Source organism: Telmatherina bonti, assembly GCF_933228915.1.
Source record: "Telmatherina bonti genome assembly, chromosome: 24".
Lineage (NCBI taxonomy): Eukaryota > Metazoa > Chordata > Actinopteri > Atheriniformes > Telmatherinidae > Telmatherina > Telmatherina bonti.
The window spans coordinates 11,267,219-11,283,639 of NC_136633.1; positions in this window are offsets into that span (position 1 = coordinate 11,267,219).

The window sequence follows — 16,421 nt, forward strand, 5'->3', positions numbered from 1 at the left end:
GCTCCCCTCTCATCTCCACCTCTTTGCCTACATTTGTATTTTCCAGACAAGACGACGCGCATGACGCTGCCAAGATGGTGATGGTAGGAACCGCCCACCGAGCTTCAATTCAGCTCTTCAGAAACCTACGGGTGACGTCACGGAGGCTCCGCCCATCTCTTTAAACTAAGAGTTTAAAGAGATGCTCTTTACTTTAGTTAGTAAAGCGCAAACTCTTTACTAACTAAAAACTACACAAACGTGATCACCGTATATATTCCCCTCACACAGCACACACTTAAAACACTCAAAGTAATGGCAAATAAAAATAAAAATGAAAAACAACAGAATCCCCAGCAGAGGCTGACAACTAACAAAAGTAGCCCCAAAAACCTCATCCATTAAAATATCCCCGGAGGAAGCAGAGCAGCTAAGTCTGAAAAGAGAAGAAAGCCAAAGATTTAATAAAAACAATTAAAAACTAAAAGTGTGCAAAACTGGAGCAGGCTGATCAGTCCTGGTAAAGTCCAATTCCCCTCCGAGGCGTCCCCCAGGAACCGGAGTCGAGGCGAAGCGTCCTCAGCCAGGACCACAGACAGATAAGACAACCAATGTGCACTGGGAGCTCAGTGGTTTCTGGTGGACCTGTCCAACATCTCTTATCTGTGAGGCACACAGACAAACCAGGTGAGAGCAATTCTCAGTTTTTATTTCTTTTTTTTTACCCATCCTGTCCAACATCATGACAACAGAGTGATGGTCTGGCTACAAAACAAATTCCCTCTGCCAAGAGGCACCGTTTGGACACGAGGCTTCCCGCGGAGCTTAAATGTTATTCTTTTTCTTCTTATTTTTAATATATATGTAGAAAAGACAGTAATGATCTAGTTGAGTTTTTATTGTGTATTTATAAACAAGAGCTTCAGGAACCGATATACAAAAATCCATCCCATCATAAAGTTTTTAGATTTTATGAGTTCGCAAATAACTGTATTATAACTAATTATATATAAAGCTGTTAAAACACTCAGAAAAGATTTGAGAAAGTAGATAAAAATGAACAAAAACCTCAAAGAAAGTAAGATTTATAACTCACCTGATGAAAGGACATAGAGGATCTCTGTAAGAGGAGAGTTTATGCAATAATCTGGAAGAAGAAAGAAAATAATTCATTTCAATTCAAATGTTATTTTTATGGCACATTAAACACAACCTCTCTTCACCAAAGCGCAGAACAAGTCATGATATCAATAAAAACTATCTTTGGTTTAAAAGAAAGTACAAAAGGTACACTGTAAAAAACACAGTAAAACCAAGTAAAAATAAAAAATGAAATCTAAAAAATGTAAATACAAAATAATTTAAAGGATACTGTAAATAACAGTTAAATGTAATGGCAGTAAGACTACAGTTCAATGCATCCATCTATCCATGTCCTATACCACTTAGACCAATTAGTCATGGGAGAACTTGAACTGGTCTCCAGTCCATCAGTGCCAATTTTAAAGCAGCCATTTGTTACCAGAACTTTTAAATAATTTATATGTCAATATAGTCATTTATATGACAATATGTAGGAATAAGTGGGCCTTGATCGCATCCAGAAACTTCCCCACATACTGGAATTCTGCATCCTGACCTCAGGTAGCTAAAAACTCGGAGTTGTCTTCTCCTGCATGCGATGGCAAGACTTAAATAATTCAAATACATTGAAAATTATATCAAATAAAATGTATAATTGGCTGAATTTGTGTGAATAATTGCTGATGAATTGGAAAACCATTGCTGGTCTGATGAGTCTCCGTTTCAGCTGCACGTATCAGATAGTTGGACCAGAAGTCGGTGAAAACCTGGATCCATCGTGTCAGACTGAACGTACAAACTAAACTGGACTTCAAATAGAAATGAAAAGCAAAGAGTTGTTTTCATTAATAACGCGATGTTCTGTAGGTATTGGAGTGTTTTCCACAGCGGAGTACTTAACGTCTTGTGTATTTCCAAAGCAACAACAAGGCTTTACGTATTAGATTGTCCAGAGCCACATTTGCAGCAAAGCTAAATGATTTTTTCACATTTTACTGTATATGATGTGTGTGTGTGTGTGTGTGTGTGTGTGTGTGTTGCAGGGGTGCAATAAGCTCCTTTAAAGCAGCACGGCTCCTGTGTTTTATTGCACATTAGCTTAATGCCCTACGAAGCGAAGAATGCATCAGTTCACGAAGAAACTAAAGGTTACGCTCCACTCAGAAACACACGGTAAAGAATGTTTCATGATAAACTGTGTTCAGCTGAAAGCATGAGGTGCAAAGTGTAGAACACTTGAGTCTGACCACAGATTGTCCTTCAAATAGCTGTGACATGAGCCCCCGCTCGTGTGTGTGCATGTTCGTGTGTGTGTGTGCTGAGAGAAAATGGAGTTTTTGCACTCCACTATGAATGGTTATGTCTCTCTGCAGTTCGGTCTGTGGGGTTTTGTTCTATGGCTCTGAGTGCTGCAGATCATATTTATTGTGAACAATCACAAAGTGGAAAAGTCGGAACAGAAGACGTTTAGCTGGCTGGAAAATCCATCTGCTGCAGATTCTCCATCAAAGTCTGAGAGCCCTGACCGAAGGGGGGGGGGGGGGGGGTTGTCATGTGGAGGTGGTTGGATGGATGAAAACAGAAGGATTCTCACGGGGATCGTTTGGTTTTGCCTCAAATTATCCATGCGTTGCCACAGCACAAACATTCTGACCGAAGCTGGGTTTGTACCAAGCGGCAGCCTCCGGCGGTTAAAAGTGAAGCCTATGTGGAAGTGCATAAAACTGCAGTTCCCCCTTCATCCACTAGGGGCTGCAAAACACAGCGAATCCCCATAGACTCCCATGTTAAAAAGACCAACTTCACAGCAGAAATAAACATGTTTACAGCAGAAATAAACATGTTAACAGCAGAAATAAACATGTTTACAGCAGAAATAAACATGTTTACAGCCTGGTTCAAAAATCCATTTTAGGTTTAAAAGGTCAGGTTTACCTTCATGACAACTGTGAGGGGAGTGAATTTTTTTCTAACTCGCCCCGTTAAAAGTAATTTAATCTTGAAATTTGGCATATTTAGGGGCATGTCCTTTTGATTGACAGGTACCCGATATCCCGCTTCAAGTAAGAAGAACGTAGAACAACCGCGATTTTTAGCCGGTTAACAACGTGACTTAGCTTTAGCCCGCTTACCTCTGTTAGCTGGTTAGCTCCCGTTATCTCCGGGTTAGCTTTTAGCTACAGGCAGCTCGGCGTTCGCTCGACGTCAATCATCCACCATGACGCTCACAGCTCCCCTCTCAGCTCCACCTCTTTGCCCATCTTTGTATTTTCCGGACGAGACGACACGCATTCCCCTGTCAAGATGGTGATGGTAGGAACCGCCCACCGAGCTTCAATTCAGCTCGTCGGAAACCTATGGGTGACGTCACAGAGGATCCGCCCATCTTTTATATACAGTGCAACACACTGTATATGCAACACATTTCCTCTGCTCTGTCGAATAACATCTACTTTATTTTTTCTTTTAAATCCGGTTAATTTTTTCAATATATTCTAGCCTAAATTTAGACTTTTAAAATTACTCCATCATACATTGTTGCCATAATTTTATTAAGAATCCTCAGTTCACATTTTTTTACGGTGTGCATAACTGGTGTATTGTTGTTTTTTTTTTAAACTTTTTAATCAATATTTCTTGATGTTTTTAGCCCAATATTTTAACTGAAGGTATTTTACAATACTTGTGTATCAGTAATTGAACCAACAAAATTGTTTCCTTCACACTTTTTTCTCCTTTGGTGTTTATATAATCTGTAAACATATCACTCAAACTGTCATTTTACACCATGCGATGATAATAAAAGCTTCATTCAGTCGTTATCTCGCTTGTATTCTCTCTCCGCCTCGCTCTCTGTTCTCTGCCAAACCTTGTAAGAATCTAAACGTTTCCTGACTCATTCAAGCAAACTCGCCTGTGTTTCTCACTTCCACAGAAGAGCTGGCAATCGCTTCTGCTTAAGTTGTAATAACATCATCCCCGACTGGTCCTGACGTCTGAATGTCTGTGTCCGGTCTGCTGAACCAACACAGTTGTTACAGTGATGAAAAACGACCACACTTCTTGATGAACCCAATAGGAAAGTGTTTCCAAATTGATGACGGACTGTATAGTTCCATGTATTTTTAAACTCAAGATTGAAGTACCAAATAAGTAGGGGTGGGAAAATCGTATGGAAAAATTGGGATTTTTAGTTTCACAATTTTGTAATATGTAATTTTCTTTGTTTTTATTGATCTTTTTACTTGTCTTCCTGGGCATTATAGCAGCAGAATAACGGTCTGGCTACTGGGTTGTTTTTCCCTCATTGAAATCAAGAAAAATTAGTGGCCAAAATAAAAAAAAATTTTGTACATTTTTTTTTTTTAATCTACAAAAATCAGCAACCTCAAGGAATTGTGAGAATCGCAATTTAATTCAAATCGGCACCCAAAAAAATCGGAATTGAAACGGGACTAAAGTAGGGTAACTACTAACCCTAACCCTAACTTCTTCCCACTCCTTTTTCAAACTCCTTTTTTTCTTTAAATAATGAACTGATGAGGCCTGATTATTAATATTGTTATTATTAATATTAATATGGTCAATATTTTCTTCCTTAGTATGTATATGTATGTATATGTGTGTACATATGTAAGTATAGTACACAGTACATATATTTTCTTTTCTTACCTTTTTTTGCTCATTCTGAATAACTAAACTAACCTAAACTAAACTAAATTGACTTTCCTGATTATTGTTCTGTCTAGCTGATGTGCTGAAAGCCTCCAGCGGACACAGCGGCGCCTGTTCTGATGAGAACTAGCCGCAGAGTCATGACGCTCCAACTTTAGTATCTCTGAAATGGCTCCTTGTTAAAAAAAAAAAAAAAAAAAAAAAAAAAGCATGAAAAAAATGGATTTCTTGACATATAAAGGTCTTTATGACTAGATATTAGATATCCAGGATCTTCTGGTGGAACTGCTCTGCTAGTCTGTCACAATATGCATCCACAAATGTCCAAAAATGGCCATTATTACACAGAAATGACGCAGAAGGTGGACGAAACGCTTTCTGACTTTAGTGTAGAACATAAATGGATCTTTAGTCATCGCTTCAGTTCTGCTGCTGTCGTCCGAAACTGCTGGGGGGGGAAATCCCATGATGCACTGGGCACCTCTTTACTCCCATATTTTACATTGTCGTTAATTTGCTTTCTCAGCACGTATACCTGGTTTGGAGTTGTGGTGCTTGTTGGCTTGTTGACTTGTCTTTCCTGTCTTCTCAACCCCCAACCTGTTCCTGGTTCTGGTTCAGCTGGAGTTTTTCCCCTCCACTGTCACCTCATGCAGCTCCAGATGGAAATCTGATGCAACCTCCTGGTTTCCTTTGCTGAGCATTGATTTGTATGAACTGTTTATTTTAGGTAGATTATAACTGGATGATAAAGAATTGGACTGTGTGTATTTGAGCCTTGAGATAACTGAATTGAATTATGACACGGTAACCATGGAAACTTAAGAAAAGTCCAAACAAACTTATTTTCGTACAAGCTAACACATTTAGTGCAAATACTTTCTGGTAATTAGCTGAAACTGCTCTGGATGTAATTATCTGTGTTATTTTCACTGACTTGTCTGCATTTCCGTGTGTGTTTAGCTATAACAGTGCAATTAAATTCCCACATTCACCTCCTTTTTATTTCCCGTCCTTGTGGTTCCAACTACTTAGCCAGTGGAATCGCACTCCCGTGAAAAGACGATTAATCTTGCAGATAAAAGACGCAGCGATGACAATCTGACTTTGTAATTTCTAATTACTGGAGTGTAAATATGTGAAGTAATATTCCACAATATAACACATTTCTCCCTGCTAAACCTAATGAGGCAGATGTTTGTCAGGCTGCTTCAGGATCCTGGTAAGCTGAAATTAAAACAGTGACATCAGCCCCTCATCACTTGGCTGCACATCAACAGTATTCTGTACTGAACAGTTTACTGGCAACCAGAGAGAGTAATCAGCCCCAAATGTTGTCTTTGTTTGGCAGCTTTTTACATTACACTCTGTCATCACTCAAATTGAATTTGCAAGCATGAAAATGTAATTTGCAAACATCAACAGGTCTGCTTGGAGGCAAAAATCAAGAGTGTCAAGTCTGAGCTCTGCCAACAGGCTAAACTTTACGTAGCGTCTCCGTTTAAACAGAAGAAGCTGGCAACCTCGAATGTGTCGGTCAATTTAATGAAATTCTCATCAAATCAATCTCATTTGAATGTATTAAAGATGCAGATTAACTATTTTTTTTATTTGTTTTGATGGAAAAAGTCCAGATAAGGGATTTTTATACATTGTGACACATGAGACATAATCTTAGCTGGAAGAGATGCTGAAGGTTGTTGCTCTCAATCCCTTAAAATGTGTTTATTTCCCTTTTTGTTTTTTTTTACTCCATATTGACAAGAAGCATCACACAGTTGCTGCACATCATGATGAGAATCTCCCGTTCCACCACAGATCTGGTGACTGTGGAGGACAGTGAACTCATCGTCATGGTGGAGATGATGTGAGCTTTGTGACATGGTGCATCATCCTGCTGGAAGTTTCCATCAGAAGATGCTACACTGTGCTCAGAAAGGGATGGACATGCTCAGCAGCAACACTCAGGTAGGCTGTCATGTTTTAAGGACATGTGGAAGTTTAATGTCATGTACCATTGCATTCCATTGCATCCAATTCAATTCCATCCAACATCCCATTGCAACAAAAAAAATGATGGCACTTAGCAAAAAAAAAAAAAAAACCCCAAAAAACAGATTATATATAGTAAATAAGAAGAACATTGTGATAAAAAGTACAAATAGGAGAATGGGGGGGATAGATGCAGCACAACAAGATTTCCCATAGATAAAAAAAAGTGCCATTCGGTTTAAAATAAAGTTGTTTTTTGAAGCACTAAAGTGTAATATGTCAGACAGATGTTAACAGTTCTGGAGATTCTGGTTTGTAGAAGTCTAAATCTTTTCCTCGATGGAGAGGAAGAAAGACGGGAGGGGTCTTCTCTGCAGGGGACAGAGCTCCCATCATGTGCTGCTTGCCACCATGTGGACAGCCGACGGTGCTTCTGCAGAAGCTGGTTACTGGATGAGGAGCCAGACCGGCTTCCTTCAGCTTCCTCAGGAGGAAGAGCCGCGGCTCAGCTGTCTTCACATGAGAGGTGTTAATCGACCATCTTAGTTCACTGGTGATGTAGGTCTCAAGGAACTTAACAGATTCACCTCTACTTCCACTCCCTTGATGAAAAATAGTGCTGAACGCCCCTCTTTGTGTTATTCGCCGGTCAGTCTCGGTACGAATTTGCTTTTTGTGCAACAGAAACTGTGAACAGTCCTTCTGACTTCTGCAAATCTGTCCAACTTCTTCACTCCTGTTGTAGGCGCCAATTCACACACAGTCACAGCTGGGATATGGAGTTATTTTGCCTTTTATATGTATTTTAATGATTACAATTAGAGCCTGTTTTAGGTCCTGCAGTTCAGCATATTTAGTAACAAAATGTTGCTATGTTCTTATTGATATTCCTACGTTCAATTCTTACATTTTTATGGCGTTAGACATTGCAAAATCATTTTTAAAAAAACTTTAAATTTTTTTATTTTATTTTATTTGATCCAGTTATTTATTCTATTTATTTATTTTCTCTTTATTGTTTTTCATTAAATTGTTCATTTGACATCTTTATTGTAACATAAAGGTGTTGAGTCGCTGCAATGTGATTGGCCGATTAGATGAACAGATGTACCTGACAAAGTGACCTGGGACTGTATGACAACAGCTTTTTCTTTGTTGCACCAATACCAGCAAGAGGGACAGAAATGCTCAATTTAATTTAACTTTCATGGCAGAATTTCATATTTTCAAACACTATAACTGGAGTAATTCTTAATTTATTTTAATCTTAAACTATACATACCCAAAAATTCAGCATTTTCTAGTTTTAACTGCAGCACATCATTGAAATCATAAACATAAATGACAGAAAAAAAGCATAAAATTCAGCATGTACATTAATGCAGCAATAATATTTAGATGAAAACATGTCTTTTTTTAAAGTGTAAGTCTTATTAATCTTCATGGAATGGAACCAGGAGAGACTAAACCCCAGCGCTCACATTTAGCGGAAGTGGAGTAACGAAAAGGTCATGATTATCCAGCTTTGTCTGTGTAAGGCAATTAACCTTGAGAAAATCCACTAATGTGTTCTTCGTCCAGGATAAGAAGGCATTTGTTGACATCTCAGGAGTTCTGGGAAATGAGAAAATCCATGTTGGAGCAGTGTGATGCAGTCAGCATTAAAATGCAGCTTCTGATTTCAGCTCTTCAGACACAGCGTGCATCATCCTAATGATAACATGTGACCAGGTGATCGCATTCCTCCATGTGTTTTCACTTCATTTAAGAAAATAAAGTCAGTTTTAGTCAGTCGGTTCATTACTAAACTGACTTTGACCAAGAACTTGTCAAAATTCTTAAACAGGTTTCATGGTTTCTGGGTTTTATTTCTCTTCCTTTTTTCTATTGTTCTTAAGTCTTCTGTTTTTCTTTTGCTTTATTGTCTTATTTTGTAGAGTCACACTTAGTTTTTTGCACCGTTTTTTTTCTCATTCGCTTCACCTGCTACTCGTTATTTATTCTCATTATATGTATCCCTTATTTCTGTTGTTATTTTTCCTGTTTGTCACTTTATCAGTTGTCTCTATTAATAACCCTGGATTGTTGCACTCATTTGCCTCTTCAGTCTGCTTTTACGTCAGTTTCCTCCCTAAAACAGTGACATTCTTTCATTTTTACAGAACTTTGCTAAACTCTTTCTGCGACATTGAGTATTCTTATTCAGGTTTTTAACATCAAGCTGAAATGGTTTCCTGTCTTAAGGGTGCGTTTCCATTACAACTAGAATTGTGCAAAATCTAAATATCGCAATTAAAGAAAAATGCTAATGGAAACACCCATACTTTTTAAAAAAATGTCTCAAATAGCACTAAATAGTTGTTACGTTCTCATGAGGTGGTTTTTCCAGATGTTTTAATGTAGAAACATATCACAAAAGTGTAATGGAAACACTTTTTTTTTTCGCATTTACGTGTCCCTGGACGTAATGTGGGGGGGGTCATGACCAAGTTCATTACCAGTGAAGATGGCGCGGTGCGAAACATACAACAGCAAATTTCAGAGTTTTACAAAAGAAATGAGAGAGAACATCCATTGTAAATTCTCAGCATTAATTAAAAAACCCAAAAATAAAGCTGCGTGGCTACCTTGCGTAAACCGCAATTTTCATAAAATCGAGTGAGTAACAAGATTTTACGAGACTTAAGGCTAATGTGCTAAACAGTGTTCAATGGAAACCCACGCAAATCGCAATTGTTGTTTGTCGAAACTTAAAATTATCGCTTTTATTTTGCAGAAAAAAAATGTAATGGAAACAGCTTAAAAGTGTAAATGCGGTGGAAAATGATTGATCACTGTGCAGAGGGCCAAACAATCTTGAATCAGTGTGTAAGCGTACACACATCAAGTCAGCATCATGGAACTTCTAATAATCACTGATGTTATCTTTTCTCCACTGGCTTGATGAAATGCTCGACATTTCAAGGAGGAACAGTGGTGTGTTAAAGTTTTTTTCAATTTTCTACAGCAGAATAACCACTCGGCAAGTAAGTGTCAAATGCCAAAGAGAACAGGTGGGTTTGAACCGCTATCCTGCAGGTTTTTGTTGTCTCCATGCTCCAACACACTTGACCGAAATTTATACTCAGCTTGACAAAATGCATCTGGATCCATTTGATTTGAATCAGCTGTGTTGGTAGAGGGAAACAACAAAAACCTGCCGGATGTCGACCCCTGAGGACTGGGGTTTGACACTCCAGTTGTCTGGTGGGATGGTAGTCTACTTGGGATCGCTGTACTTGTGTTAATGTGTGACAGTTAGAGCCAGAGCAGCATTTTGTACCATCAGGAGACGAGCAGTGGAGGACACGCTAACCTCCAAATACAATATCGAGTGATAATAAAGGGGCGGATTACAGTGTCAAAGCTTCTCTTTGGCTGCCTCAAATAGAAATGATTTGCTTGTTGTGCTGAGTCAAGAAACCCAGAAGGGAGCCAGTACTGCCCCCAAAAATATTAAGAGCCATCAAGGCCTATATAGCATATACAGCAGCGGTCTTACGGAACAAACCATTCTTCTTAAGAGAAATCTACTTTTGACTGTCAATTGCATACAAATGAAACAAAATACTGTGTTCCCCAAGTATGGAACAAGGTGAGACAAGTGGGCCTAGTACTGAACCTTGTGGGGTATCAGATATGACAAGGCAGAAGAAACGTTATCAGAAAGGATGATGCAGAATGTTGGATGGTCACCCAACAGTCCAAACATCTCTTTGCTTGTTATGGTCCACAGCATCCATGTAAAAAGCAAAAGATAATCAAGAAGTAAAATAACAACACAGTCCCAACAGTCGGCAGCTCATAACGTCAAATAAAACTTCCTAGAGTTGTACACTGCAAAAACTGAAATCTAAGATTAAAAATCTTAAACTGAGTACACATATGCTTATTTTTTTAAAGGTAAGATAATTCTTAGTTTTTATGCCAGAAAATTCCTCTTGTTTTAAGAGTATTTTTACTCTTAAAACAAATCTTTTACTCGGGCTGGGGGTCTCGGCAGGTCATTGCTTTGGGCGCTGCTCACCTGGCCGGCTTGGAACTCTGGTGGCCCAGAGGCTGGGGTCGCTTGGGGGCGGGCCGGGGCGCAGCCGGGAGTTCGGGGCGGTCGGGGGCTGGCCTGGGCTGGAAGGTCGGGTTGCTGTTGTGCGGGCTGCGTGGGGGGCCGGGGCCCCCGGGTTTCGGGGCTGACTCCCTCCGGGATGGGGGGGCCTGGCCTGGACCTGGGGGGCCTTGGTCGCCTGGGGCATGCCCTCGGGGTCGCTCTGCTATGGTACCTGGCGGGTTCCCTGGGGATGGGGGGGGGGCGTGGGAGGGAGGGGGATGGTTGGGAATGGGTGGGGTAGGAATAGGGTCCATGGTGGAGGGGATCCTCCCTCTGGCTCTGTCTCCTCCCGTCGGCGGCAGTCTTGGCATTGCTGGTGGCACCGGGCCCCGGACCTGGATGGATGTCTGGGTGGGAGCCGGGGACTCTCCGGCCCCTGGAGTGTTGGCGCTGGGCCGCCGGGGATGGGGGGACAACCGGGGTGCTGCCTCCTGCTCCACTTGGCGGGCCGGAGCTTGCCCTTCTGCCCTGGGGCTGTCCCGGTGAGGTGGGGGCACCTACTGCGGCCAGCTGAGGAGTTGGTCGCCCAGGGGAGAAGTCCTTCTCCCCTGGTTGTGCCCCTCCCCATGCCCCCCTCCTGTTCCGCCACCCGACATCATACATACAGCATATAGGGCACGGTGGGGCGGGTGAAGTCAGTGGTCCCGGGAACCCTAAGGGGCATTTTCCGATGGACCCCGGCGACCACCTGCCCCACTAAATTTTAATTGCAACATAGATACCAATATACATTTAGGGTTTCGAGGGGACAGGCGCCTTGGCCATGGGGGGGGGACAGGAGCTACAGCGGTGGCCCTTGACCATCCCCTCCCATTGGGGTCTTTCTCCCCTCGATTTTACTCACAACTTAGACACTATCACATTTACACAAGCAGCACACACACTTAACACACACACACAGACACTCAAATAAACAAGGGAATGCTGGGGAGGGTGGGTCTTCTGTCTGGCAGCAGCTGGTCCCACCCCCCCACGGCCACCCCTTTTTTTACTTGCACTACAACCACGACCCACCCATGCACACACCACAGAGGCGGGCGGGTGGGGGGGGCAGGGGTCTTCCTATGTCCCCACTTCATGGGGAGCGCTCGGGGTACGGGGGGCGGGCTTGGTGCTGCCCTCTGTCCTGGGCGATGCCTGGGGCGCATGGGGGGGCCGGCAGGGTCTCTGGTTGGCTGCATAAGTGTGTGTATGTGTGGGTGTGTGAATGTGGGGAGTTCAGGTCTGGGGCCTGCAGTCCTCCGGCTCCGGCTGTCACTGGGGGGGGGGGGGGGGGGGGGGGGGGGGGAGGGAGAGGGAGGATTGAATGGGAGGAGGTGTGTGGGAGGGAGGGAGGGGGGTGTGTGGAATGGGAGGGAGGGGTGGGGCGGGGAGGAGTGTTGGGGACGGTATGGCTTGGGAGGGAGAGGGATGGGGAGGGTGCTGGAGAGGGGACATAGGAACAGCGGGAGGGTTGTGGGGAGGGGTTGTTGGGGGGATGGTCTACGGACGTGTCCTTGTCCTTGGGGATCCCGCCCCTGGTATCGTGGTGGCGCCGGCCCGCGATGGTTTTGCTCTGGGTGGGGGGGCCCGCTGGGTCTTGGCCGGGGCTCTGCCGGGGGGAACGGGTGGTCCTGGGGCCTGTGGGCTGCCGGCTCTCTGTGCGGCCCACGCTTCAGCGCCCGGCGCCCGCCGGGCCGGCTTGCTATCGCCCTGTGCTACCCGGTGCCCCTGCCTCGCCGCGCCGGGTGGCGCCTGCTTGGAGGCTTCCACTGCTCTGGGCTCGGGGGACGGAGGCTCTCTCTGCTTTGCCTGCCTGGACTCTGTGCGCGGTGGGCTTGCCGGGCCCTGGGGGCCTTGGCTTCCTCCCCTACACCTCGGGTCGTGGTCATGCTCCCCTACAAGCACTCAGCTGATCTTTGATTGCATAATCACAGGTTGAACACTCACACGTGCACGCCCACAAAGCGCTCATCTTCCCATCTGCTTCCTACTAAATGTTGCTGATGACTCTCTGTAGGTGTGTTTAATAACGGTTGGTATTGTAATTGTTATTTTATTAATTCATTTTCTTTTTCTACTTTTATTTTTCATTTTTTTTTGTCTGTTTTTGAATATTGTCACTATCCTACTTATGTCTTGTTGTATTTTTTCAGTCATTTATATTGCTTTGCAAATACTGTAACTTTAGCAGCTTAGACACGCCTTTCTTTTCTCTCTCTCTTTTTCCTCCTTTCATTTCCTCTTTTTTTTTTTTCCTCTTTCCCTGCCAGGTCCAGCTCGGCCATATCAAGACTGACGATGATTGCAAAATGATAAAATAAATAAATAAAATAAAATAATTATCATAATAATAAACATATTCAGATTATCAAGGGCAGCTATTTACATGAGATGTCTCCCTTGACAGAGCAAATCTGTCTGGCAAAAATATGGCACGCAGATTGGAGTATTTTTACTTGTTTTGGGAAGTCTTGACAAGTCAACTTTTCTTGTTCTGTTGGCAGATAATTTATCTTATTCTAAGCAACATTTACCTCATTTTTGTATTTTTTTTTTCTTGTTTTTTAAGGCTGAGTTTTTGCAGTGTAGGGTTTTACAAGCAGATTGAAAAACTAAAAAATGTTATGCTCCTCTAGAAAGGTCACACTCATATATGTTGGTCTATTTCTTCCAGGGACCACCGCTGAGATAAGGATGAAAAACCTGTTAGAAGGGTCAAGGAAGGATGGCATCACTTGAAGAACCTGAGGGCTTCAGAAGACGGCTGCTAACTTCACAACAGATTAGTTTAAAGAATAAAGAAAAGAAAAATGTTTAAGTTAAAATAATGGCTTATAATTCTGCTGATGGTTGTAAATGAGAAAAACCAGTAAGATCAGATGATTGTGGGATTCCACCGCAAGATGCTCCATATCTTTAAGATTTTTTTTTCTTTTGGTTTGTGTACAAATTAAACAGAATATGACAGGAAACTTTAACTTCCTTCCAGTCTTTAGTGTAATAAAACATTTGTTGTGAATGTTTTTAATGTTTCGAAAGCGTTCCACTTCAAGAGGAATCAAGATCAAAAACAATAGTTTTTTTTATTTATGAAGGAATATTCAATTTAAAGATTTACCTAGCAAAGTCTATTTTATCAAGCTCCAACATGGATCACGACTTCGAAAGGCGTCCTCATACATCCTCCTTCATAACACTCGTTACACACGTCATTTCCAAATTTACGCGCGATTCAGTTTGCAGGAACCATTATAGTATGTCCAAAAACCTTAGAATGAAGTAGTTTTCCAATCACCAATGCCCATTTTTAATAAAGGCTTTTCATTCAATCCACTTTGAGTGCCTGGAACAGGATTTTCTCCATTTTTTGGATTCAGTCCTTTCTCCATAGTTCCAATCACCTTGGATGTCACCATGAGGTGAGGATAATATTTTCTGTAAAGAGCAATGGAAGTGTAAAAGGCTGCAATGTCCCACACAACCGGGACATGAATGTTTTATTGGACCGTTGAAGGGTCACTGCTCATCACCAATGACAGCTGCATAAATAAAGAGCAACATCAAGCTGGTCGATGATCTTGAGGTGGAGTGGATTTAAATTCAGACACAAACACATCACAGGAATGCAAATGATGGGAATCATTTATTACGACAAACAGTCGGAGCATCAATGTTTAAATTGCTTTTAAATGTATAAATAATCAGACAATCACATGGAAGCAACTCAACACATTTAGTCATGTAGGCATGGTGAAATCACTTGCTTAAAGTCAAACTGAGGATCACAATGGCTACAGTTATATGATGTTTTATAATTCGGAATTAATAAATCTGAATTAAATAATTTGGAATTAATACGAGTTTACATGAAAATAATAATTCCGAATGAACATTTACATGAAACACGTCTTCACTTAATTAATACTTTGGAGCGGCGGGTTGTGAAGGGTTCTGATTGGACAGAGGGTGCACGTAATGTATGATGTATACCGGAAATAAAGAAACTTGGCTCCCTGCTTCTCGTCTTTTCAGTCGTAACTTGTAAAAACTACATAATAAGTACCAGTTTTGCCGCTGTTTTTATTATAAATGTGAAGTAGCAGCTCAACACGAGCATACTACTTTACTTTCTGCAGCAACTGAGAAGGAGAAGAAAGATAGACCATCGAACACGGGAGGCAAAACACCGCGCGTCATCGGGACAGGACAAGGTAACGAGCATGCTCAGAACGACCGGAATTAACTTGGAATGAAGGTTTACATGACAGAGGAATTAAATAGTTCGGAATTAAAATGCAAATAAACCAGACACTTCCATCGGAATTAAGTTTAATTCTGAAGAAAAATTTGCATTAGGAATGAAGTGTTTACATGGTCGTTTTTCATCAGTTTAAAGCAGAATTAACTTTTATTCTGAATTAAACAGGAATTAAAACTCCCATGTAAACGTAGGGAATGAGGAAGAAAGGTGATTCAAACAGGATCAAGAAAATCCAACTGAACTGGAAGGACTGGAAACTTTGGCTGGGTCTGATGAGTCTTTGTTTCAGAGGTAATATTCTGATCGTAGGGTAACAAATGGCCTTTTTTTAAAAAGTGTCCAAAGAGCAGAAGGTGTTTTCTGAGTTTCAGAACAACAAAATGAAATGCACAGTCACTTCTTGTTCGGAGTGTTGACTGAGAAACGACCAACAAACCCTGATCAGAGGATCGCAGAGTCCTGTTGTTGCGGTCAGGCCGCAAGGCAAAGCTAGTTTATTTGCATAGCACATTTCATGTGCAAGGCCGTCAAAGTGCTTTGCATAAAACATTAAAAGCATCAGAGCAGCGTGCAGAAGAAGCAATAAAAAGTACATAAAAGAACATAAAGAGAACAAAAACATATTAAGACGTAATAAAACCTGAATAAAATCATGTAAAATAACTGAATTAGATTAAAATGAAAGGAAGAGTCTGGATGTATAAAAGGACAACGTGTAGATTTCATGCAAAGGCCCACGAGAAAGGCAACGCTTTAAACTGGATTTATTTGTTTAAATTTGCAGCCGAGCTTTGATACAAGCAGGAGATTGATGTTTAACATTTTAAACTTGGCTCTGAGCCTGATGGGGAACCAGATAAAACAAAGTTGGAGGGATTTAAGATCTTCTGTGTATTAAGGGGGAATTCACACCAGGATAATCCCTCTGATTGGGCGAAGGTTTTCACACCTTTGTTAGGTTTGGTTTGTGTTCAAATGGCACCAAACTCGAGCAACCAAACCATAGTTAAAAACAATTTTGCTCTCTTTGGTGCAAAACTCCCACAAAAACACAGTTTTGTAGTTGACATGGATTATAGATATCATTTAGTGCGAACAGATCGTGTTTTTCCCCCTTTCTCCTTATTTTCTTTCTTATTTCTGTGGACATGACAAGTGTTTAAACAATCCTTTATTGTGTTATCATACTTATCATGCAGACATGAGACACTTCTTTGTCTTTAAAATCATTTGACTTTTTATTTAGTTTTAATTTGATCCATTTTATAGAAATATTTATAAAATAATATGTTGTCATATTTATAT